We start from the raw sequence: 24,822 nt of genomic DNA on the forward strand, positions 1-24,822 counted from the left end.
ACTGTTTTCTTTCCTAGCAAGTTGCCATGTAAACAAGCACTTGCGCAAGTGCATTCTCCATAAATAAAAGGAGAAAAAAAGTGTATTCTATCTTACTTGTTTACTTCAAACTCCTTACATTTTCAAAAGATTTTATTATTATTAAATTATCAACAAAAACAATCAACAACTTGCATTGGTATTGTAGTTTCTCCTCGAAAAATAAAAAAAAAATCCTGATTTCTTGGATTAAAAAATAAACCTAAGAACAATCAAACCCCTATTTTAATAAGATGAATAAATCAATTGCTTATAAATTTGATTAATTACAATAATGGCTATTTTGAAGCCTTGTGTTTAAGTAACATGATCTTCCTCCCTCCTTTATCACTTAACACAAGATAAATGATTAATTCAAGTGAATAATTGTTAGATTTATGGTTTTAAGTGAAGAAAAAAGAAACTATGCTAAAATTTCTATCATATACGCAATACACATAACACACATACACAAACACTAGTTTACAAGCTTATATTATGTTGCGGATTGAATTCAATTTTTTAAATATATAAAAAAATATTTAGATTGCAAGAAGTTATTTAGTATTGTTATTAAACTCGATTAAATAAATCAATCTTTTAATCCAGCTATTAGCTTAGCTTTGATTTAAAGTTAAATTGTGTGAAAGTTATCCTAATATGATACAATCAACTTGATGAGTCTAAATATATTTTGGATGGCAGACAAAAAACCTAGGTTTCACAACTTAACCCAAGTTTCGTAACTTAACCAGGTAAACTTGTAATTCAGATTATGAATTCACCAGGTTTGATAACTTTGCTTTTAAAAAAAATTATTTTTGCCAAATATTAAGATATTTACTTAAGACTACGATAATTTTATAAAAATCAAACCAAAAATAAATTACAAATACTAATTCAAAATAAATTAAAATTTGAAAAATAAGATTAAAAAAAAAAGCAACAAAAAAAACCAATACAAATTTAATATTAAATGATTAAATTGAAAAAACCATGAAAACAATTAAAATAAAAGAAAGAAAGAAAATGAAAGAATGATGAAATTATAGGGAAATTGAAAAGATAAGGTTTTTTTTTTTTTTAAAAAAAAACTGAAGCGCCATCATCTTCACTAGCTGTTTTAATAATCATATGAAAGTGAAACACCATAGTCATTTTAGCATGATTTGAATAGTAAAACAGCATAATCGTTCTAGCAGAGAGTGTAATTTTACCGTGTTGTGCTTATAAACTAAGCATTCTTTTTACCTGATTATTATAAAAGAATGGAAATACATGCTTCTTGATTTCATCTTTTTTTTTTTGTTTAAAATAAATTCTTTATCAAATATTTATAGCATAGAACATTATATAAAAAAAACTGCTTCGACATGAACACATGAAGATCAAATAAAATCTTAATCTCCATTCATAAAAGCTGGATGAGAATATCACCTTTTGATCAAATAAAAAAAAATTCAGATTCATTACCTTAGTCATTTTCAAAATTTTAACATGAAACAGTGTCATTATTAAAAATTTCCAGGTTCGTTGTCCTCCAACAAAATAAAATAAAATATTAAAGATAACCAACCTTGCCATTTTTAGCAACCCAAGGTCTTTTATATAGAAAAATACACCACCACCACCACCACCACCCCCCAAATCTGGTAGTTACCACCTCAATAGGGTTTCTCCTTTTAGTAATTACTCATACACAGCATTCCCTCTCTCTCTCTCTCTCTCAAACTTGACTCTCTACCTTGGCATCTTTACTGAAACAAATTGCAAAGTTTCGAGGAGATTGGATTTGTAAGTGTTTGTTTTTTTGACAATTTTGTTTCTTTTTATGGTCAAGGTTGATGTTTTGTTCGTGGTCGTGTTTCAGTTTAGTTCATTTACATTGAATTCAATTATCCAGAGTCTTTTTGACCATTTCTAAGCAACCCCAGATAAAAAAGACTCAAGCTTTATGCACATGTGTAAAAAAAGACACAATCTTTACTCATGTTTAGCTATATTTATGTGCTTATGTATATAAAGAAGAAAAATTTGGAGGTGGATTTTTGTGAGTTATTTTTGATTGTGGAGTGTGGACTTATGTTGCTGTGAAGCACGGAGGCTTTGGAGATTGCAAAAATTTTAGATGTCATGTTATTAGATTTTGGTTGCTATTTATAGAAAGGCGGTAGTGATGTATTAATTAGACTCTACATGTAGTTATGTGTGTTTAGTGGTTGCTGTAAGCTGATATATCTTGATTTATTGGCTTGTGCTGCTATATATATACAGGATTGAAAGGAAGTGAGATTTAGCTTTATGGGTTATTGCAATTGAAAGACGTGAAAGGTTGGTTTTTTAAGTGCAATTGAGTTGGTTTTAGTAGTTCAAATGAAAAACAAAGAAGGTTAAAGAGAGGAAATTGAGTTGCTATTAGAGGGTAGATTAAATCCAAGTGGGAAGAGTGGAACTTTGATGGATTTGAAGGTGGAGTTTAATTAGTAATGTGCACGTTAAGGAAGTTATTAGGGGAGGAAGAATTGAGTTCCTTTGGATGTTGCTCTGATTCAAAAGAGGGGTGAGGTTATTAGGAGTGTATTTTGGTTAGTTATATAAAAAATGGAGAACTCCTTCTCGTCAAAAGAAAAGGGGATGGGTTATTGGGCTTCACCAAGAGCTCAGATGGATAGTGTCACAACTTTCGATGGTGCTCCAAGGAATTCATTTTTTGAGGACCCATTCAACAATTTTTCAGAGCTTATAAATTTTGATATGTATGCTGGATGGTGCACCAACTCATCAGCTATGGATCAAATGCTTGCCCCCTATGGAACGCCATCTTTGCCTTCGACATCCTATCCATCCTTTGATGCAGGAAGTTTTGCAGAACAAACTTCTGCTTCAATACAGGAAACAATAAATGCTGCTGGGACTTCTTACAATGGTGGAGATAAAGTGATGCTTGAGCAAACAAATTCCCATTTTGGTTACCCCTCAGATTCAATTGATGCTGATGATTTGGGTGCAAAACACAGTAATGGAGGCAGTGAGCAAAACCATTTTCCAAACACAACATACTATATTATGTCACAGCCAGTTGGGCCTTCACTAGATGAGAGGATGCTAAGGGCATTATCCCTGTTGAAGGTTTCGTATGGAGGGGGTATTTTGGCGCAAGTATGGGTTCCCATAAGGAGTGGGGATCAATACATATTGAGCACTTCAGAGCAACCATTCTTGCTTGATCAAATGCTAGCAGGGTTCCGAGAAGTGTCTAGAACATTTACTTTCTCTGCAGAAGTTAAGCCTGGTGTGCCTCTAGGACTTCCTGGTCGTGTATTCATTTCCAAAGTTCCAGAGTGGACTTCAAATGTAAGATATTATCGCAAGGCCGAATACTTGCGGGCAAAGCATGCAGTTGATCATGAAGTCCGGGGCTCTTTTGCATTACCGATCTTTGATCCTGATGAGATGTCCTGCTGTGCTGTTCTGGAACTTGTCACTGTTAAGGAGAAACCAGATTTTGATTCAGAGATGGAAAATGTTTGCCATGCACTTGAGGTTTGTTTCATTTTACTATATATTCTAGTAAAAAAGCTTTTGTTCTCATTTATATCTGTCTGTGTTGCGCAATTTCAATGATAAATTATGTATCTTTCCTAGCAACCTGTTTTCCATTTAAAAACCCTGTAAAGGAGAGGGAGGGAAGAAATTGTTTGCTCCGAGTGAGAACAAATTGTTCTTCATGAATAAGTTCCTCCCTCTTGAAACCTCTTGTTCTGCTTCTGCCATTTCTTTGGATGGGAGTCCAGCCTGTAAGTAATCACTCTTGGTATGTTGCTGATAAAAAAAGTTCTTTTTTCTTGCTATTATGTTTTAGAACTATAATTTGCTGCATTTTGATCGAGAACATTAGATTTATCATCTAGGAATTAATTTGTTGTCCTCAATGTTCTGCATCATTTAAGGATGACAAGCAAAATTGTTGCATATGATGGGAATAAATGTTTAATGTCCTGGTTTTTGTGTTTCTATCACTAAAACAACTACTGATAACAAGCTAGTTTAGTGTATGGAAGTCAACACCTTTTGGTTTTATTGAAGCATATTAGTTTTAAAAGTTCTTTATTTTTATCACTTGGACAATTTTTGCATCTTGAAATTTATGCATCGATGATTCAAGCTTGCCAGTTGTTTCATGTGACAACCATCTGAATCAGAATCCAAACTTTATGTGAAAATATATGCTGGATGGCACTGTTAATTCTTGACCTGACTTTTTGCAGGCTGTGAACTTAAGGAGCACTGCACCTCCTCGACTTCTTCCTCAGGTATTTATCTGCAACCTCCTTTTTCTTTTTGTTGGATAGTTCTAGCATTCACACGCAATGGAAATTGGAAAGGGTGCAAAACACATGCCTGCAATTTGATAATGAAATAAAATAAGAGTAAACAATGAGAAGGCCTAGCTCTGAACACTTTCATCCAGCACTTTGTCTAACGGAAATTGTTACTTTTCAGTGTCTCTCAAGCAACAAAAGAGCTGCCTTGTCTGAAATAGCTGATGTTCTACGAGTTGTATGCCATGCACATAGATTGCCACTGGCTCTTACGTGGATGCCTTGCAATTATACTGAGGAAGCTGTTGATGAAATCATAAAAGTGCGTGTCAGGGAAGCCAATTCAAGGTCAAGTGGTAAATGTGTCTTGTGCATTGAAGGCACAGCTTGCTATGTGAATGACAGAGAGATGCAAGGTTTTGTGCATGCGTGTGCTGAACATTATATTGAGGAAGGGCAAGGTATAGCTGGAAAAGCAGTGCAATCAAATCATCCCTTCTTCTTCCCTGATGTGAAGACATATGATATAACTGAGTATCCACTTGTTCATCATGCACGCAAGTATGGTCTGAATGCTGCAGTTGCAATCAGGCTAAGAAGCACCTACACTGGTGATGATGACTATATTTTAGAGCTCTTTCTCCCTGTCAATATAAAGGGGAGTTCAGATCAGCAACTCCTGTTGAACAACCTCTCAGGTACCATGCAGAGAATTTGTAAGAGTTTGAGAACAGTTTCAGATACAGAATTTGTTGGACAGGAATGTTCTGAAGTTGGGTTGCCAAAGGAAGCAATGCCAAGCTTCCAACCAATGTCCATATCAAAGGAAAGCTCTCAAACTGCATTATCAGAAGGAAACTTGAACTCGGCTGCCAAGATGCCTCTTAATGTGTGTAGTTCAAAAAATGATCAAATAGAATCAAATAGCTCTAACGAACAGGTAACTTCCTTGAGACATATTTCTGTCCCTTTTGGTGAATTAGCTTTACCTTCCCAAAAGTAGAAAGAACATGCTTATTGTATTGAACGGAATTTGTTTTTCATTTATATATATATATATATATGTATGTATATATATTTTGCATAGACAACGAGTGGATCTAGAAGACAGGTGGAGAAAAAGAGAAGCACAGCGGAGAAAACTGTGAGCTTGAGCGTTCTTCAGCAATACTTTTCTGGAAGTCTCAAGGATGCTGCCAAAAGCATTGGTGGTGAGCTCCATGCCATGTATATACTTACGAAATCAGACTTTAAATATCTAAGCTTTCTGGAGGATTTTCCATTTGACTCAAGAAAATGTTGTTCTTCCATTTCTTATGAATTGTTGAAATTTTTGTTTGGATCATTTAGCTTCATCAACCAAGGTTCTTTTATTCCTGGTATTGGTGGAACTAGTAACTTGGGATGTACTGTTAGTGGTTTCCTTGTTTAACTACTTTTCTCAATGTCCTTTGTCAACATATCCTTTGAAAACAGGATAGCATTTTTGCCTCCTTTTAGAATAATTTGTGGCTAACCTTTAAATTTCTGTGTAGTTTGCCCCACAACACTGAAGAGAATTTGCAGACAACATGGAATATCCAGATGGCCATCCCGAAAGATAAACAAGGTGAACCGCTCATTAAGAAAAATACAGACCGTGCTTGACTCTGTTCAGGGGGTGGAAGGAGGGCTGAAATTTGATCCAACCACTGGTGGTTTTGTAGCAGGGGGCTCCATGATTCAAGAATTTGATCATCAAAATGGTTTTGTGTTTCAAGCAAAACACCTATCCAATGGAAATTCTGAACCATTTAACCACGATGTAGTTTCTGTACTTCCGGCTTCTTGTACTGATGGAAATAATTCTTACTGTTAAAGTTGAAGAGGATGAATGTTGCATAGGGAGCGGGAGAAAGTTAAAAGGAGTGTAGTGTTCATGTGATTGATTGCGGTGCAGATTCCAAGTCAGTTGCAATAGATGCTGGATTATGTGAACAAACTAGCTTTGGCTCTGGACCTTGGGCTTGTCTCGAGAATGACCCCAGGTTCTTTTGCAAAAGGAGGCAACATAGGGGGCATGAAAAATGGTGGTATTATACTAGAGAACTCCGGACTCCCGCATTGTGTCTCGAAGCTCACTCCCTTTGTTGCTGCTGAGGAGATGGATACCAAAATGGAGGGTGATGATGGAAATGTAGAATGTAACCAGCCTACTTGTTCAAGCATGACCGACTCATCAAACAGCTCTGGTTCAATTATGCATGGCAGCATATCAAGCTCTCCGAGCGTCGAGAAGAGGAAGCATTCAGAAGAGAAAACTAGTTTTTGGTGATGGTGATTTAAAAATTACTGTAAAAGCCAGGTACAGAGAAGATATAATACGATTCAAATTTGATCCATCAGCAGCAGGATGTTTCCAACTCTACGAAGAAGTATCAAAGAGGTTCAAATTGCAAACTGAAACATTCCAGCTCAAGTATCTAGATGACGAAGAGGAGTGGGTATTTGTTGGTGAGCGACTACTGACTTGCTGGAGTGTCTGGAGATAATAATGGAATATGTTGGGTTCTACTCCGTAGTGTGAAGTTCCTTGTCCAGTCGTGACACGCCTTTTGCTATGGGAAGCTCAGACAGCGAGCAATTGCTTTTTTGACGGGAAGCTCCTAACAACATGGGTGTGACACGGGCAATCGACTGTGTCTAGCTCGTAGTGTCTTTTTAGTTGAAATGGTGGAGCATGTACTTGCCATAATTCATCTGCCACTTCTTTCTTTCAAAAGTACTTGCAGAACCATCACAAATGACTCCAATACAGTACAACCGAACATTGCCCAGTGCAGAAATATGGTTGTATGATTGGTTGTCAGAAATTCCAGAGAAAGAAAGAGGGCGAGAAAAGTAGGAAAAAGAGATGATTTTGTATGATATAGTTGATGTTGATGTATAATGCTGTATATGCTAGAAGTGGCAACAGATGCGTTGTAGTCGTAGAAACAAAATCGGGGGGCACCGTGTTCTTTATCGGTTTGTGTACTGTAGTGCCCTTAAACCTTGTGGATTGTGTAGGGTTTTACATCTCAATTTTATGAAAAAATGGTTAAAGTTCAAGTTGACGTAATATTCTTTCTACTTTTGGCTGTCCAAATTTCCTTGTTGTTAGCATTTTGAAGGAGGCATGACATGACAGTATCACACACGGATAAGCACAAACGCACGCTCCTGCCAATCTCTCTGGTATGTGAACTACTAAGTAATCAAGAAACTTGAAAAGACTAACAAAATCTATGGAACTCTTTGAGCAAGCCAAGCATTTTCACAGGGCAACTGCTTTGATGTCTGAATATAGTTAATCCGGTTAAAGCATGGATCAAGAGTATGTTATTTGACTTCAGTTATATTGTTCTATCTTATAACTCTAGGATTATTTGATTTGGTAAATCTTGAAATATTTGAGAAATTCAAAGAGTTGGTCCGATGATTAAGACTCGTGCTCTTAACATGGCTGCAAGGATTCTTAAAAAAACAAAAAAGAAGAAGAAAAACATGGCTGCAAGGATTCCAAACCTCTTTTCAAATTTATTTAAATAAAAATTTCTTATTAATTCTCTAAATTATATTTCATTCCAAATGAAAAAAAATGGGTTATAAATTTCAGTCTGTCTAAAAGTAATTCCGTAATTCGTTTAATCCAAGATAAATGGTTTGACCAAGTAAATTGAAAAACCCTCTCTTTTTTAATTTTTATTTTTCTACCCTGACTTGGTATTTTTGATTGGGTTAGCTGGAAACCATGCTTGTTAGAGTTTTCAAATTCAGCTGTAGTTGACTTGGCTCAAGGTCAAGTAATGAATTTTGACTAAATCAATTCTAATTTTATTTTTTTTTTTTATAAATCAAAATAGTGTTATTTTTGTTAAAGAAATATAAATAATTAATATGTTGTAACTGAATTTTTAATTGAATTTATTTTATTAACCGGGTTACTTAATCAACCCAAGTTTTTTTTTTTTTTTTTGTTAAACCCTGATGTAACGTTTTTTTTTGGTTAAACCTGATGTAATAAAGTTAACCCGGATCACCTGTTATATGTCGGTTTTTAAAACTATAAATTCTTGTAACTATTAAAAAAAAAAAGGGTGAGAAGAGGGAAAAGAAGTAGCTTCAGTTTTCCCTCTCGGTAAAACGACTGTTGTTATTTTTTCATTTTAAGAAAGGAAAAATCCATGTCAGCAACATAAATATTACCAAACAAACACAACCTGGATCCTTCAGAGCACGGATAGTTAACTGTCGGAATTGTAATAACGACAGTCACAAAAATAAAAAAAAAAGAATAAAAAAATAATATATATATATATAAAAACAGACTGTTCTTCCTAGTGTCTGCACTAAATCTCTGTTTTGCTCATTGCAAGAACTGATGCCTTTTCTCTGCAACTCGCATGGCATCCAACCACAGCCATCAGGTTTTTGTCTAAAACAGAAAAAAAAATCCCATCCTGGGTTTGTTTCTCTTAATTAATTTTAATTTTTGCATCTTTATTTATTTCTATCTTGAGATGATCTTTTTAGTTGAAGGAAGGAGGACTCATCTATGGATTTTGTGTAGCAGTAATCAAGAGATCATGGAGAGCCCTTTTCTTAGTTTTCAAAGATGGGATCCTTTTATGGTTTTTTTTTTTTTTTTATATATTTATGGGTTGTTGAATTTGGGTATGTGTGTTTGGTTGGTAAGAAAGATGGGAAAAGAAAAGAAAGGAGAAAGAAATGGGTTTTTTGTATTTGATAAAGGAATAGTGGGTACTCTATAGTGTGTTAAAAAAAATTATAGTTTGAAGGTCGTTTTAGAATAGAAAATTGTGGATTTTTTTTTATTGGATTTTGTCTTTGATAAAGAAATAGAATTTCTTCACAAGTGTGGTGTTGTGATTATGAGTGAACTGTGAATGGTAAAAAAGGTTCTACTTTGTGGATGTCTTGCGGTAATCATGTAGAAATTTGTTCTGATTATAAGCTGTGCTTGAGGTCTTTCCGAAATATGCTTAGGAAACAATGGGTATTTATGGCTTTTTATTTATATGCGTAATAATTTCTTCGTTTTCGGGTTGTTGCATGACGATACATTTTATTTTCCTTAATATTTTTTTTGTAATCCTTTTTTGAAATCTCTCTCAACTTGATGTTTAATCTATTTTTGGCAAACTTCTCTGTTATGGTGAAAAATGACTCTCCTTTCAGAGCTGTGACTGGATGATCTGCAAATGCCTTTTCTTACCCTATGTATAAAATCATGTCATCTTATCTTCTTCTGCATACATTTTTTTTTTGGCAATTTGTGTTACACCACACTTCTACGGTGTGCTATTATATCTCTTTAGTTGCTTTACCCTAATAGATTTTCTGTGATGTACAAACTATTTGGATCCATTTTTGCAGCTTAACAATCCTCCCCTGAAACCCTGGGAGAGCAAGGCTGGGTGGTCCTTCTCGGAGTTACCTTTTAAAAAAGAAACTATTGCAGCATCAGCTGGCAGCACAAGTGGTCCGTTCTGGAGGCTATCATGGAACTGCGAGGCCTGGAGGAAAATTTGTTCAAAAGCTCAGGTAGTGACCACAAAACACAAATTCAATGTTGGTAGGACCCTCTTTCCTTCAAGGCCTTGGGAGCAGAATATTATGCATGAGCAACTATGGAGGCAAGTAGAGAATTTTTATTAGCAATATAAAGTTTTGCTCTTGGTTTTGATAGTTGAATCTTGTTTAACCTTTTTTCTCCTAACCTGTTTCAGGTTATATTCGTTCTCTGAACTATAATTCTGGATATGGCTTCAGGAATGTAGTTGGTTTCATGCATATGGTGGGAGGCTGTATGGAAACAACATGTATCGAGGAGGGTATTCCTGGACTTTTATGGGTTCTGGATGTATGGCGGTGGTGGAATGTACAATAGTGGTTTTGGAGGCCCAATGGGTGGTTATGGAATGGGCATGGGGTGGTGCCTTTGGAGCCTCAAGACCCTAATAATCCTTTCGGTGCACTCCATCTCCACCAGGGTTTTGGATTTCATTTCTTCGAGTGGTAAATACATTGGTTTTCTTTTTTGATTAGTTACATATGACTGTTTCAAGAAATGATTGGAGTTATAAATGTAATTTATTTATAGACATGGTCCAATTAAAATGTTTTATTAAAGTGCTAATGTTTGTTGGGTAAGAGCAGAGGTCGTATCGAATTAGATTACCCAATGGCCCAATGAATATGACTTGCCAGGAGAAATTTCACGTTTCAATTGGCAACCATGTTTAAAAAATTTAGTTGCTTAGGAACATATCTGATTAGTTTAATTGCCTTCTTACTCTCCTCTGGAAAATACATTTTCTCTATGATGACAGTTGCAAGGTGTGGTGAACTTTTTTGGCCGCGTTCGATTCTCAATAGACCAGAATACACAGGCTTTTCACATGCTTATGACTGCACTTCTCCACGGTATTACTCACTATCTTTTTTCCTTGCAGAACCGTGTTTTTTGCTGGTTAAAGTGATTGTCAAATAAAATGTTATCTCAATGTCTGGCTCTCAACATCTTTGCTTCTTTACTTTTGTCATAATGTCATTATGCATGATCAAACCTATGTCATCACAACTAGATAGTATAACTAGTTCTCATTAATTTTAAAGCTGCCAACTGCAATGTTGTTTGATGTTAGGGTGATCATAAACACTTTGTGGAATAAATTAAACATTGGGAAGCAATTTACATCCCATGTTCGTGAGAGGATGCATATTTTTAATTCCCATTTTATATTAGAATGGGATATTGGCTAGATGGCTTCTATCTTTGTGTTTCGTAGCATATTTGCTCACTGTGCTGAAGTTTTTGAGACGCAATCTTGAAATCCTTTGAACTGTAGCTTTATATGGAACAGCTATCTTCTGAGGTCCAAAGTCATCAATTTAGTTAATTGGTGACAGCTTTTTAGATCGCTCGTGGTATGTTGTATGGAGAGTTGGCTAGATTTGTATTGAGGCTGCTAAGGGATCAAAAACAAAGCCTAGAATGGCCCACCTGCGCATAGTCCCCATGGACTTCCTCTCCCAGGACAGAAGGTACCAATGCAAATCCGCTTTACATAGAATGGACCAAAGCCCTGCTCCAAGTAGGGTTCCTGGATCAATGTTTTGGGAAGAATGACACTGGCAAATGATGCAGTAGTATTTCTCTTATGGAATGAATATGAATTTTCTTCTTTGATAGAAAATAAAAATCTCTGTTGTAATCCAGGCCCGCAACATGAATGCACTTGAATTTCAGTGTGCAAAATTAAATGTAATATTTGAAATCAGCCAATCGTGTTTCTTCTAGTTTAATTGCGTTCAGAACAGTATTATTGGTGTGCTAAAAAACTTGGTTTGGAAGTTTGCATTAAACTGTCAAGAAATCTTCCCATGAAATTGATTTGGTGGACCGGAGTTGAAAGGTAAACATCTAAAATTTGATGGGTACAAAAAAGGGACTGCAACCAGCATGCCACTCAAACACAATGCAGCAGAATAAGCTTTTCAAAATTGGCGTTGTTTTTAATCAGTATATAATCTTTCTAGCTTCCAAACAGAGCTGTTTTATACATGCTTTAGAAAAGTCAAAATGCCACAAAAATTGGAAACATAAAGAACTAACGGGATAGTTATTCTCATAATTCAACTGCAATGTCATTGCTGTTCATGATGTTGAGAGGAAAAATCTTGGGCCGTCCCAGATCATGAACAGGCAAAATGGTAAGTTAGAATCTTTGCGTTTTATTGGTGTTTTATAAGATCAAGTTTATGTCGATGTGTTGGGGCGTCCTAGAGTAAGCGTCGTCCAAAAGTCTTTACTCGATCGGTTACAGGTAAGGTTCATCTTAGAATCAGGCGATTAAACTTATGTCTCATCATTTTGATGAGGGAGGGACCCGTCTTGTTGATTTTGCCCAAAATTGCTGTCTTCTCAGCTGTTCACACCTCATTGCTAAACATCGGGAAGCATAAATAAAAATCTTAAAATTGGCAAAGCTTGACTGACAAAAAACAAGCTGCTAGTTTTAAAAGTTTTCTCTGGAAATACTCTGAAATTGTCATCTAACGTCTGGGAAGATGTTTCTGCCATCGTGCGCATCAACTCTTTCAAGCCTTTTTGCTCTCGTTGTAGTCAAAAGATCCCGGAATATTAATTTCTATTGACCATAGATTTTAAAAGAACCCGAGCCAGGGTTATTGGGGACCCGGTCCAGTGTATCATCAGGTCACGGGTCAAATGGGTTGAACCCGGGTTACCCCCGGGTCAACCAAGAAAAAAAACAACACTACGGGTGTACTCCTCCTGTCCTCGCTACTGTCTCTCCATCTTTCTCCAATTTCAACACGAAAATACACTTCCTCTTCTCTCTCTGTGGTCCATCCAAAGAAACAACCAAGTGAAGAAGAGAGAAAAAAACAAAACGAAACTCAATCCCCCCAAAGTTACCATTCAAGAAAAGCTCTCTGCGATGGCCACCTTGTTATAAGCAAAGCCCTCTCCCTGCAAGTTCATATCCAGAGAGAAGGAAATCTTTAAAAGATTGTTTTCAATTGAAATAGAGGAGAATAACGAAAGAAAGATAGAAAATGATTTCGGTTCCAACAACTCACTAACCTTTATCTCAAGAACTTGAAAGTTGAAACAACGATCCTGTATTTCAAGAGTCTTCTGCTCTCCTTTTGTTCTTTTTCGCGTCTGAAATGGTTGAAGATGTCTTGAATTGGTTTGAAGATTAACTAGAATTTGGGTGGATAATTTAATCTATTAGTTGTTGTCACATCTTTCTCCCTTAACATAATATTTATTCCTTTCTTCTTATTGCATTCTGCGTACATTCTTTATTTAGAGAGTTTAGACTGAGGGTCATGTATGCTGCTCCATTCTGGTCAATTGCCGTCGTTTCGATCAGATATGAAGATATAAAAAAATTAAAGCTTAAGAGCAGGTTCCTCCTAAAGCCGGAGCTCGTTTTAAGCTCCAGGCCTCGGGCTCCGGGTCCGACCCTTAAGGCCGGGGTTCGGCCGGGGTACTTTGTCCGGGCCAAATAGGGGCCTCCCAGCCTGTTTTTTAGCTTATGACGCTGCAGGCCAGCACGACCACAGAAGGCTCCCGGATTCGCCAGGAGTTCTGGAGGAGTCCAACCCCCGCCCGGGGAATGCCGGGCCCGGGGTTTTAAAACAACTCTGCCCTATGATGACAAAGAAACGAAGTGAGAAATTTTATTTGAAAAGCGGAACATATTTTATTTTAAAAGGGAAAATTTAAAAGAACGCTTTTTTTGAGATTTTTTTTATTATTGAAATGTTTTTGGAGAAAAATCGAGTTTATTTCTTAATAACGGCCATCTGTATCTTTTACAATGTAATCACAATATCATACCCTAATATTAAGTTCCAAAAATTGGTAGAAAATAGCATCCATTAGAGTTAGGTTTATATGCAAAGAATTTATCTATTATGAAAGTAGCACCCTTTGGATTATTTTTATTTTGAATCTTTTTTTTTAAAATATATATATATTATTACCATATTATTTATTAAATATATTGGCCTAGACCGAAAACCAAGCTTAGGTTAGATTAAGGCTAAATGGCGGCCCAGCAGACCTATAACCCCTCTTTTTTTTTTTCTTTTTTTTTTTGGTCTGGACCCGGACCTTGACCCCATAGAAGTCATTTGAGCTGGGACTTTAGCGAGTTTAGCCCCACACTCTTTACATATGGCAACTGGTCGACCCCGAACTCCTAGCCCGCTTGACACATCCAGTTTTATTATAATTAATTGAACTTGTTGTAGTTGTAGCAACAAGGTTGTTTCTAGTTTGCACAGGGAGGAAAGAAGAAGGCTACCAAGATGCACGGGGTGAAGAGTAATTGGTTGGTAGTGGACGGTGGACAAAAAGTTGTCCCATGAAAGCTGATTGGTTTATGTTGCTATACTAGGAAGGGCCAGGATGCTCGGATCGTGTAGACTTCACGCACAACAAATGGTGCCATGGGAAGAAGGAAGAAACCAAAATGGGTTAGCCATTGCCTTGTAGGAGAAAGAAGAGGAGGAACCTTTGAGAAGAAAAAAAAGGAATAAGTAGAGTTGGCAAATTTAGGAAGAGAAGAAGGTTTGAGCAACGGTCTCTGCCCCTCACCTGCACCCATGAGAATGGGTCCCTAGAAAAACTTAGTAGTTTCTCAAACCTAGCGATTACTCTTTGTGGTGGAGCTGGTGGAGGAAAGAAAAGCCTGGTGGTGATGACCGAACTGTAGGCTTATTGGAAAAGCAGAGAAAGAGGAAAAAGAAAAATGGTACGGAAAAACTTTTGGGGGGAGTTTTTTTTTATTTCACAATTTTTCTATATTGCACCCAATTACTTCTTCCTCCTTTAGGCTATTTTAACTCATAAACTATTTATAGTGGGGTTAAGAAAACGAGGGATTGTTTTGGTCTCCACTAGTGCCAAATCTTTTCGGGCTTATAGGTTCAACTCGGAAGGAGTATCCACACTTCATTAGTTTCAATAGTGGTATCATGAGCTTAGTTAAGTTTTTTGTTTGCATCGAAATGTTGCAGGAAAATGGTTGGATTAGGTTTAGGTGTATTGTCCACTTTGAGAGATGGTAAACCGTAAGCCACTATTGGTGTCTTATATTAGCTAGAATGGACCCACACTAGGTGTAATAGTCAAATGTTCATAAGTGATCTATATTTTTGTATAAAGTATCATTGTCCATATTTATGTGGGAGAGAAGGGTGACAGCATTAACAATGCCTTTGGAAATGTGTCCCACTCGAGTGGAGCTTTTTTGATTCCTAAAATTTTGAGATTAAAGAAAGAAGATGAACAAGGTTTTTCCACCACTTTAATATATTATTATTATTAAAAAAAAACAAGAAACAACGTCCCCATTTTTTTGGATAAATATCATTTTTAGTAAATTTTGAAATTTGTGAAATTTTATTTCTTAATTAAACACCCCCCATTGATTGACTTCATTACTTTTTTAACTTTTTGTGCAATTTTACCTTCATCTAAAAACATTTACCCCGTTTATCTCGACGAGGTATGAACTTCAATTTAAGTCCCAAATTTAGCATCTTTTTTTCAAAATGATATTTGGTTTTCGGGATGTTTCTTTAAATTGAGCCCCTAGAATTTAACCACTGAACTTTTGAATTTTTCAATTTCACACCCCTGATTCAAACCGATTAGGGTCCCCCTAGAGTTCGGGTGGACTTCCTTTTTATTTTGGTAATAGGATGTTGATTTCTCAAATCTTTAGCCCTTTAATTGATCCAAAAACTTTGATTTTCTTGCAAATTTAACCTTAGACTTCTTCAATCAATTGACTTAGTAAAAAATTAAATTTGGTCTTCCCAAAATTCAATCTTCTCAATTAAGCCTAAATTGGCTTTCCAAACTTTATTTTTCACTAATTAAGCCCCTAATAAATTAATTTGACCTATTTAAAAGTTATAGTTAAGTTCTTGTACCTAATTAAACCCTTTAATTGCACCCAAATTAATTCTTAAACACAATTAAACTTTAATTTGACCCATGATTAAATCAAATTGGCATAATTAAAAATCTAATTAATGTCTATAGGCTTAAATTTTTTATGTAGATTCGTCCTTGAAATTTGCATTCTCTCTCCATTTTTTGGAATAAATGGGGTAATAAATAGGCACCTAATTTTTTCTAAAATTGCAACTTTTGGATTTTTTTCTTTATTTGAAATACTCCCAGCTTGCTTTTGCCAAAATGCTTAGTCCTTACTTCATTTTTTGATTTTTGATTTTGAAAGCAAAGAAGAAGATGATTTTGTGAATAACCTAGAAATGAGTTATGACAAACACCATCCTCCTGATTGAGTGATGTTGTAGCTCTATAGAGCTTTCTCTTGGCTAGTATAGTGGCTCTAAAAAAGCAAATACATATTTAACACAGAGGCCATAAAAAACCATGATAAAAGCTAGTTCTAGGTTATCGTATGGGCTTGTCGGGCTTTGACAATTTCTTTTTTGAATGACTACTAACACTCACCTCCATGAGTAGCCCGACTTGATTGAAAAGTTATAAGTGCTTCAATAGAGTAGTTAAGCCACCAATCGCAGGAGGTCCGGGTACATGTCCATTCCAGATGTGTTTTGATATATTGCTATTAATAGCACTAAGGACTTTGTTCAAAACTAGTTCAGAAAAGAATAATTGATGACTTTTTGATCAAGGTTTCTCACAAAACAACGCCAAATGATGATGATCCATTAAAAATCTAGTAGCCTTAGGAGAAAGACTTATATCTTTTGGATAATTGCTCATTTCATTGTATGACATTTGATTCATTCTTATTAACCATAATGAATTAGGTAGCAAGTACCATTATCTCTAAAAGGTTTTTTTTTTTTTATATATATATATATTTTTTATGGATTCAGGGGATTTTTTCCGATGGTTTAAGTCAAATATTTTTTTTATAGAAAAGACAATGATATATATTTATAGAGAGACTTGAAAATAAATATGCAGTCTGAAAAGAAATGAAGATCATGAAACCCTTGTCGTGGGGGGTGCGAGCCCGACGCACGATATTCGTACTAGCGACGGGTGGAGCTCTTGTCATATAGCTCTAGTGTTGTTTTTGTTGGGAAGAGTTTTGGAATTTAATTATAAAATTATGATTAATGGTTTAGGAGTCGACACTAGTATTATGGTCACTAGGAACCTTTGGTCTGTGAGGAGTCTTGGTAAGGACTGGTGTGTGGAAGGGAAAGATACATCACCTCCTAGTGCACCTTACAGTAAGGTAAGCTGCATTGTTTGTTTGATTGTTTTTCTATAGGTCGAGTTTCTTTATTTCATTGATCTTTTCTAAGGTTTAAGGCATGATCTCTCTCCATGAAAAGAGTCTCTACCTTAAAATCGAGTTAAATCCTAACCTGTTCTAATTTGAATTTAGCATCGCATTTGTACACCTTATATCTTTATAACCTGAAGGTTAATTTTATTGTGTTAATTGTACACCCCACAATATTTAAAGTCTACATCTAAGACCCCTAAAAGATTGGAAAAAAAGGTTTTAATTGATATTTTGGCCAAACCCTAATGGATTGATCATAAATTGTTTATGATATCCATTTTTTTGGATTTTATGAACATTGAGAAAGATGCAAAAACTTTAAATGAAAATATGATTAGAAAAGTTTTAGTTTGGCCGTATGCATGAAAATAATTTTTTTTTTTTTGTTTTTTTGAAAGGGGGAAAATTAATTTAAAAGTTTTTGAGATTTTTTTTCTTTTGAATTTTTTTTGAAATATTTTAGGCTAAAATTGGGTATTTTTATACCGGATTTGTAAATTTTTACAGTGTAAATATAACAACCCGATATTTATATCAAAATAGATAGAAAAAATATTTCGGAAAATCATAAATTTTTAAATGATTTTAAAAAAAATTGTATTTTTTTTAAATAATGGGGGCTAGGAATCGGATCCAGCCTCAGCCATTTTGTCTAAGCCAAAACTGGCTCAGCCACAAAGCCAGTTTAATTAATTCAGCCACTCGCATGCAGCGGCCTTGACAAGAAGGAGTGAAATGGGGAGGAGGAAAGTTGCTGGCAATGGGTTTTTTTTGTGGACGTGATGAGGATGTTTGGCCGGTGGCTTAGAAGGCGTCGACTGAGGTGATTTGGCCGGAGTTGAATTGTGGGAGGAAGAAGAAAAAGTTTGTAGAGGTGAGAGAAAGGCTAGAAGGAGAAACAGAGGGAGCCGCGATTGCTGCTGTGGTGGCCAGTTGGTGGTTGTGTTGGCTTTTTTCCTGTAATGGTAGCTGGTGGCGATGAACAGTGGTTGGCTTGGGACGGCGGAGAGAAGAGAGAGTGAAGACAAACGACATAAAAAGGAAAAATTCTAGGGCAGGAAGGCTGGTTTTTTGGCCGACTTTGGACCCGATTTTATCCTCTCTTCAGCCATGAAATCTACCTCTATTTATAGACGATGGAAAGAGGGTAATCTTGTCTAATACTGGGGTAAAAAATTTCAGCCTTTGATTCAGTTGGGAAGATCCTAACCGTTGGTTCAAAGTAGGCATCTTGAGTAGTCAATATGTAGGAAAAGGCTGACTGAGTTTGGCCTTTTTAAGCTGACGTCGCGCTGATTAGGTTGTTTATTCCAAGCCTAAATGGGCCAATATGGGGCTTGTAGATAAAATTATAGAGGATCATTATATGCAAGATTTTGTCAAATTTTTATGGACGTTTAGATGCATTAAATGCAACCTGCAAAGTAGCCTCCCTGAGCTTGTCTTTTCAGAGATTTAAAGTAGAAGATGAAACAATACCAAAGTTCTTGTTTTGGCTAAAATTCATTTTCAGTCCTCCCTCTTTTAAATTTGACTTAATTTGCACCCATAATTGACCATAAAAATTCAACTTTCCTTATGATTTTCCCCCCTGATTTCAATTAATTAACAATGGCGGTCTCCTTGAAATTTGAATCTTCTCAATTAAGCTAAAATTAGGGCTCCCCAAACTTAATTTTTCATCAATTAGCCGGTCCAAATTAAAATTAATTTGACCCATTTAAAGTATAATTAAGTTCTTTTGCACTAATTAAATCCTTTAAATTGGACCCAAAATTAAATTCTTAAAACATAATTAAAAATTAATTTGGCCCATGATTAAATCAAATTGGCCTATTAAAAATTTAATTATGTCCTTCTGATCTTAAATACTTATGCCAAATTTCATCTAAATAATCATTAATTTGACATTGAATTTGTATTTTTCGCCTCCATTTTTTGGGCTTAATGGGGAACAATTAGGCTTTAAAAATTTCCTCCAAAAATTGCTTACTTTAATTTCCCGGCCTACTTTCTCTACGTTGCTAGCTTTTATTTTAATTTTTTTTGATTTTTATTTGAAAAAGAAAGTGATGTTTAGAGAATAAACCCAGAATTGTGGGTTATTGAACGAACCTTTTTTTCTCATTTGAAGGATTTATAGGGTTTTTTATTACCTTACGAGCCTTGTTTTTTATGGAGACGAGGGGTTGAAGTGTCATCTTGCCCTGATAGCAATTAACCAAGAAAAAAATATCGTGAATATATTTAATTAAAGTGGCATAAATTATCCTTACACTTCATTAATTAGGGATACGTGGAGGTCATTTTGAAGATTTTTAATAACCTGAGGGTATAGAGAAATAATATCCTTGAACTATAATATTTTATGTTAAGGATCACGAGAAAAACAAGTGGAGTCATGTGGCCCAAATATATAAAAGCCCTAAGAAAGATTATCAGTTTTATATTCATTTGGGATTGTTAAGAATGCTGAGCCCAAGGATGTTGGATTCTAACAACTTGCTAGACCCAAATCTCTAAAATTAGGTAGGCTTAGCGTGTAACATCAACCTGAGATTTAGGTATGTGGGTAACGTTAACTTTCAAAAAAACCTACATGTAACTTGGGCTCATCGCGTTGTGGCTGAAGATCTAGAAAATATTAGGTTATTATCATGTCTTTAAATCTTTTTAAACATAAATTTTAAGAAAAAAAATAACACATAATAAACACACTGATCCATTAATAATAAAATCACTACACTCAAAAAGATATTTAGTTAACATCTATTCATTAATAATTCCTTTAGCATTATCTAGTCTAAAGATTCAAACTAAAACTAGCCCTTGACTTATTACCTTTTGACTTGTTGGAATTTAGATGGTAGAATGACTAATTGATGATGAGTTTAAGAATATTGGATCTAGCAACTTGCTAAATTTAAATATAATTAGGCTCAACATGCAACAGAGCTCCGGGAATGTTAAATGTGTGATACCGAGCTTTTCCAGACCTAACAATATAATTAGACTCATCACGTTGTGTAAACCTTTAATGCCTCATGCCTTTAAATGTTTTTAAACATGAATTTTTAAGAAAAAAAATAATGTGTAAAACACACGCTGATCTATTAATATAAAAGTTCAGTACTACACTCAAAAAGATATTCAATTACCAATCTATTCTGTTAATTATGTATTCGTCATTATCTACTTATCTAGTCTAAAGACCTCACCTAACTACCTTTGGCTTATTACCTTTGACTGTTTGGAATTTAACAAGTAATTGTTTTCCATGTGAACGACTACAATTTTTTTTGTCCTCTCCTTGTCGCTATTTTAAGTGGAGGGCCAAAGAGGTCGCTATTTATTGTGTGATAAATGATCTTGACGACTTTCTCGACTTTTCTGTTGCCGAAAGGAAATTCTTTGACCAGCGGATGCGAATTGTAATCACTCCTCCTATTTTTATTTAAAAAAATAATGTTTTATAAATAAAAAATAAATTATTTTTTAACTTCTATTAAGTTAAAATTTGGAAAGCAATTATAATGAAAATCAGTACAAAAAACCAGAGGGTTATTAATTAATTAATAATAATACCTCATCGAAGTTTTTCTTATACCTAACCATCCTTTTAAATTTCATCTAAATTAGTATAGTTTGAGAAATTCAAATCTAATCTAAAAATAAATAAATAAATATCGATACCTCCAGTTGTATAAATTCATAAAGATTCAACTAACTAAGCCTTTGACTTAGTGTCTAAATTATTGTAAACGTGTCAAAGTGTCCAAACCAGAGTTGTTTTATCATATTTCACCATCTGAAAGGTCTCTGAGGAAGGTAGTTTAAGAATTTAACTTATCCTTAAAAAATAAAAACCTTTTAACTATAACTAAGTGAAAGAGAAGAGCGAAGCGACATTGGGAAACAGATAAGTAATGGCTGCAATCAAAATTAACCTTCAATTTTTCTTCTGCTCAATTTCCTTGCCAGCCTTCTCTATCATCCAGAAATCTCCCTATGTGATCACTCTAGACAGCCAAAAAGAGATGTTGTATGTTCTTTATTTGGAGATTCAATCTTTGATGCAGGAAACAATAACTATAATCAATAATATCAGCGTTTCGTATAGAGCAAATTATTTGGCCATATGGAGAAACCTTCTTCCACTTTCCCACTGGAGAATTCACCATGGCCGTCTCATTGTCCGACTTCATCGGTAAAGTATTGGAAAATATAGTATGAATCATTTTTTCGAAATTGTTTTTAGTTTTTGGGTTAATTTAAGTATTTTCTTCTTCTAATGATGCTTACATGTGCAGCAACAAAGATCGGTCTACCGTTCGTCCCCCCATATTTACAAACCTGGTATTAATTTCACTAATGGAGTAAATTTCGCAAGTGCTGGAGCTGGTGTCTTTCCTGTAGCTAATCTAAGTGGTACGTATGTGATAGTTCCCAGTTTGCACTTCAACGGGGACTGGTAGAAAATAGCTAAGGTTACGTAACGTTTTGATGCTTCAAAGTCTTACCATTGCCTTTATTTTGCAGATTAGTCTTCGCACGCAACTTAGCAACTTCAAGAAACGTGGCCCATTTCGATGGAAGGCAGCAGAATGGGGACAAAAAGAGGCAAAAGAAACTGCTGAGCAAGCAGTCTATGCGACTTGTGTTGGAGCCAATGATTACTCTTATTTTGTTGATAATTACCCTAATGCTACTCAGCTGGAGCAAGATGAAATTTGTGAACATATGGTGGGTAACCTGACAGCTTTTTGTAAAGGTAATATCAATAAAGTTTTCTTATAAATAGTAGCGTGGTGCTTGTATAAAGGTACTTACTAATTAATTGATGAACCCTAATCCATTAATTGACTTAGAACTAGAACCAAGTTAGTGGAAATTACCTGTCGAGCTTGTTGGAATTCAGACCGGTTGATTATGTTTTTTTTGATAATTGCCCATTAAAAGTTAAGTATATAACACAATATTTAACGTGGTTCGGTAAAATTACCTACATTCCACAGGAGATGTTTAATATTATTATAGATAGATAAATAATACAATACAAATACATGGCGAAAAAAAATTACATCAACTCAGACCAACTCCAGCTTTTCATTGCTGCAATTGGCAACCTCTCTTTTCTTTTTTCTTCTCTCTTTGTTTTGCTCTCTACCAGCTCCAGCTCTAGCTTTTCTTCAACAACGGTGGTTGCCAAAGTCAATGGTCGGATGCTGTCCCATTTAATAGTTGCTGCACCAGCAACCCTCTTTGACTCTCACAAGAATGGTCTTTTTTTTTTTTGACAAATGAATAGTCATCTTTTTTTCCTAGAAATGGGCCGCAGATGCTGCCATAAAAGTGACAATATCCTAATAGAGCCTAGATAACGCGGCAAATCAAACCTTAAATCTTATTATAACTTGATCAAAATTTTTATTTGAGCTTTTTTAAAAAATGAATGCAAGTTTAATATATTATATATATATAATATATATAATAAGGAAATTCTTAAAACAAATCATTTTAGATTTATCTTGTACCCAGGTCTTGCTTGTACCTGTATACATAAATCAATAAAATACTGAAAATATTCTTTATTCATATAAGTTATATTGTGTGTAAAACTTAGCAAGTAATTATTACATATTGAGTTTCTTCGCATTTTTTTTTCTTTTTCATTGTCGCATTTGCAGGAATTTGTACAATTTAGGAGCAAGGAAAATTGCTATTTTAAACGTAGGGCCAAGAGGTTGCCAACCAGCCGCAAGACAAAGCAAAGACTCCGTGGTGATGAATGTGATGACAGTATCAATGGAGATGATTAAGAAAGCATAAACAGTGCTGCATCCTAAAAGCCATCAAGGAATTTGGAAAGCAAACTATATCAGGATTCAAATACTCAATTGTAGACTTCTATACATCCTTTTTGATATGATAAAGCACCCAAAGGATTACGGTAAGTACATAGTGTTGTAACCCATTTTTGGGTCCCCGTAAAAAAACAAATAATAAAAAAAATAAAAATAAAATAAATAGCCAAAGGAGGTTAGAAAAATAACAAAGGGGGGAAGCGCTCAGAAAATGGTCAGAAAAATTGGTCTAGGAGGTTAAAAATACAAAGATTGGATTTTTTGGCAGCTATTCTTGAAGGATGAAGAAGCCCTATTTAGAAGGAAAATTTGGAATTTGAGGAAAAAAGCCTAAATTTGAAGGTTATTGGACATGATTGGATTTTTAATGGGAAATTTTTAGGGGCTTTGGATTGCAGAGAAAAATTGATTTTTTAAATCAAATTTGGGCTTAATTAGAAAAAAATTTAAGGTCTTCTGGGGCCAATATTATTTTTTAGAAATTTATTAGGCCAAATCAGGGGCTTAATTGCATGAATTTTTTTGAAGTTTAAAAGGCCAATTAAGGGCTTAATTGCGAAAATCGAATAACCAGGGACAATTTGGAAAAGCGCGAATATAAGAGGGAGTATTGAAATCGATTCAGGGGCCTAATTGAAGAAATTAGAATTTATTGAATCAATAAAGGCTGAATTGGCATAATCAAAGGCCAAGGACCAAAGTGAACAACGCGGCCAACTATAGGGGGCAGGGACCGAAAATTGGCAGGGAACGCAATTTGAAAAGAAAAGATGATGAGGACTGATTTGGAATTTTGGCGCGTTCTGGTGCCAATTTTTAAATGAAAACGGCGCGTTTTTATCCAAAACGACGCCCGTTCATACTTAAAAAAAAAAAAAAAGGCTAAACGATGCCATTTTGAACGCACTGTTCCCTTTCTTCCCCGCCTAACATACAGCAGTAAAGAAGGAAAAAAATGTATAATTAATAAAGGTGTTGGTCCCTCCAGCCCCACCGACCGACAAGACATTGGCCGACCACATACTGCACCGCCGAAACTGACGGAGGCACGCCTGGACAGCCGCGCCGACCAGCCGCCGCATGACCCCACGATGAAAAACAAAAAAACATCATGCTCACGGAGCTATAAATGGAGGAAGAACAGCAGCACGCAAAGGGGAGGAGAGAAAAGAGAAAAAAACAGAGGGGAGGGCTGGTAGTATTGTTGAAAGAAAAACCGTGAGGGAGAGAGAAGAACTAAGCTTTTTGAAGAGGGACCGAAAGGGAGAAGAAAAAGCTGATAACAACGTGAGAGAGGGGTTGTAGAAAAGAGGAGGGAAACTGAAGAAGAAGAAGAAGAAAGAAAGGGAAAAACCAGCCACTGAAACAGAGAAGAGAAAGGGAACGGGACAAGAAAGGAGTACTGGAGAAGAAGAGCAACAGCAGCTGCCACCGCCATCCTGCACCATCGAAACTGCCACCGCACAGCAGAATCAAAGAGGAAGAAGAGGAGCAGAACAGAGAGAGGGGAATAACGGAGAAACTGACCCAAGGTGACGGTGAACAGAAACAGAGAGGAGAAAGAAAGAGGACAGCAGCCGACTACTACACCGCCTCCGCCGCCTCCGCTGCGAGCGTCCGCCCACCGTTCCAGGTAACTTCTCTCCACTGCCATTTTTTTTGCTTCGGCTTCGGCTTCATTTTGCATGCAGATGTATTTGGGCCTAACACCGGCCCAGTTCAAAAAAAAAA

At 35.6% G+C, this 24,822-nt stretch overlaps 1 pseudogene; it reads left to right on the forward strand.

The window, feature by feature from the left end:
- Nucleotides 1-1,602: 1,602 nt before the first annotated feature.
- LOC118032098 (protein NLP8-like) lies at nt 1,603-23,046 on the forward strand (annotated as a pseudogene).
- Nucleotides 23,047-24,822: the final 1,776 nt, after the last annotated feature.

Source organism: Populus alba, chromosome 7, assembly GCF_005239225.2.
Source record: "Populus alba chromosome 7, ASM523922v2, whole genome shotgun sequence".
Taxonomy (NCBI): domain Eukaryota; kingdom Viridiplantae; phylum Streptophyta; class Magnoliopsida; order Malpighiales; family Salicaceae; genus Populus; species Populus alba.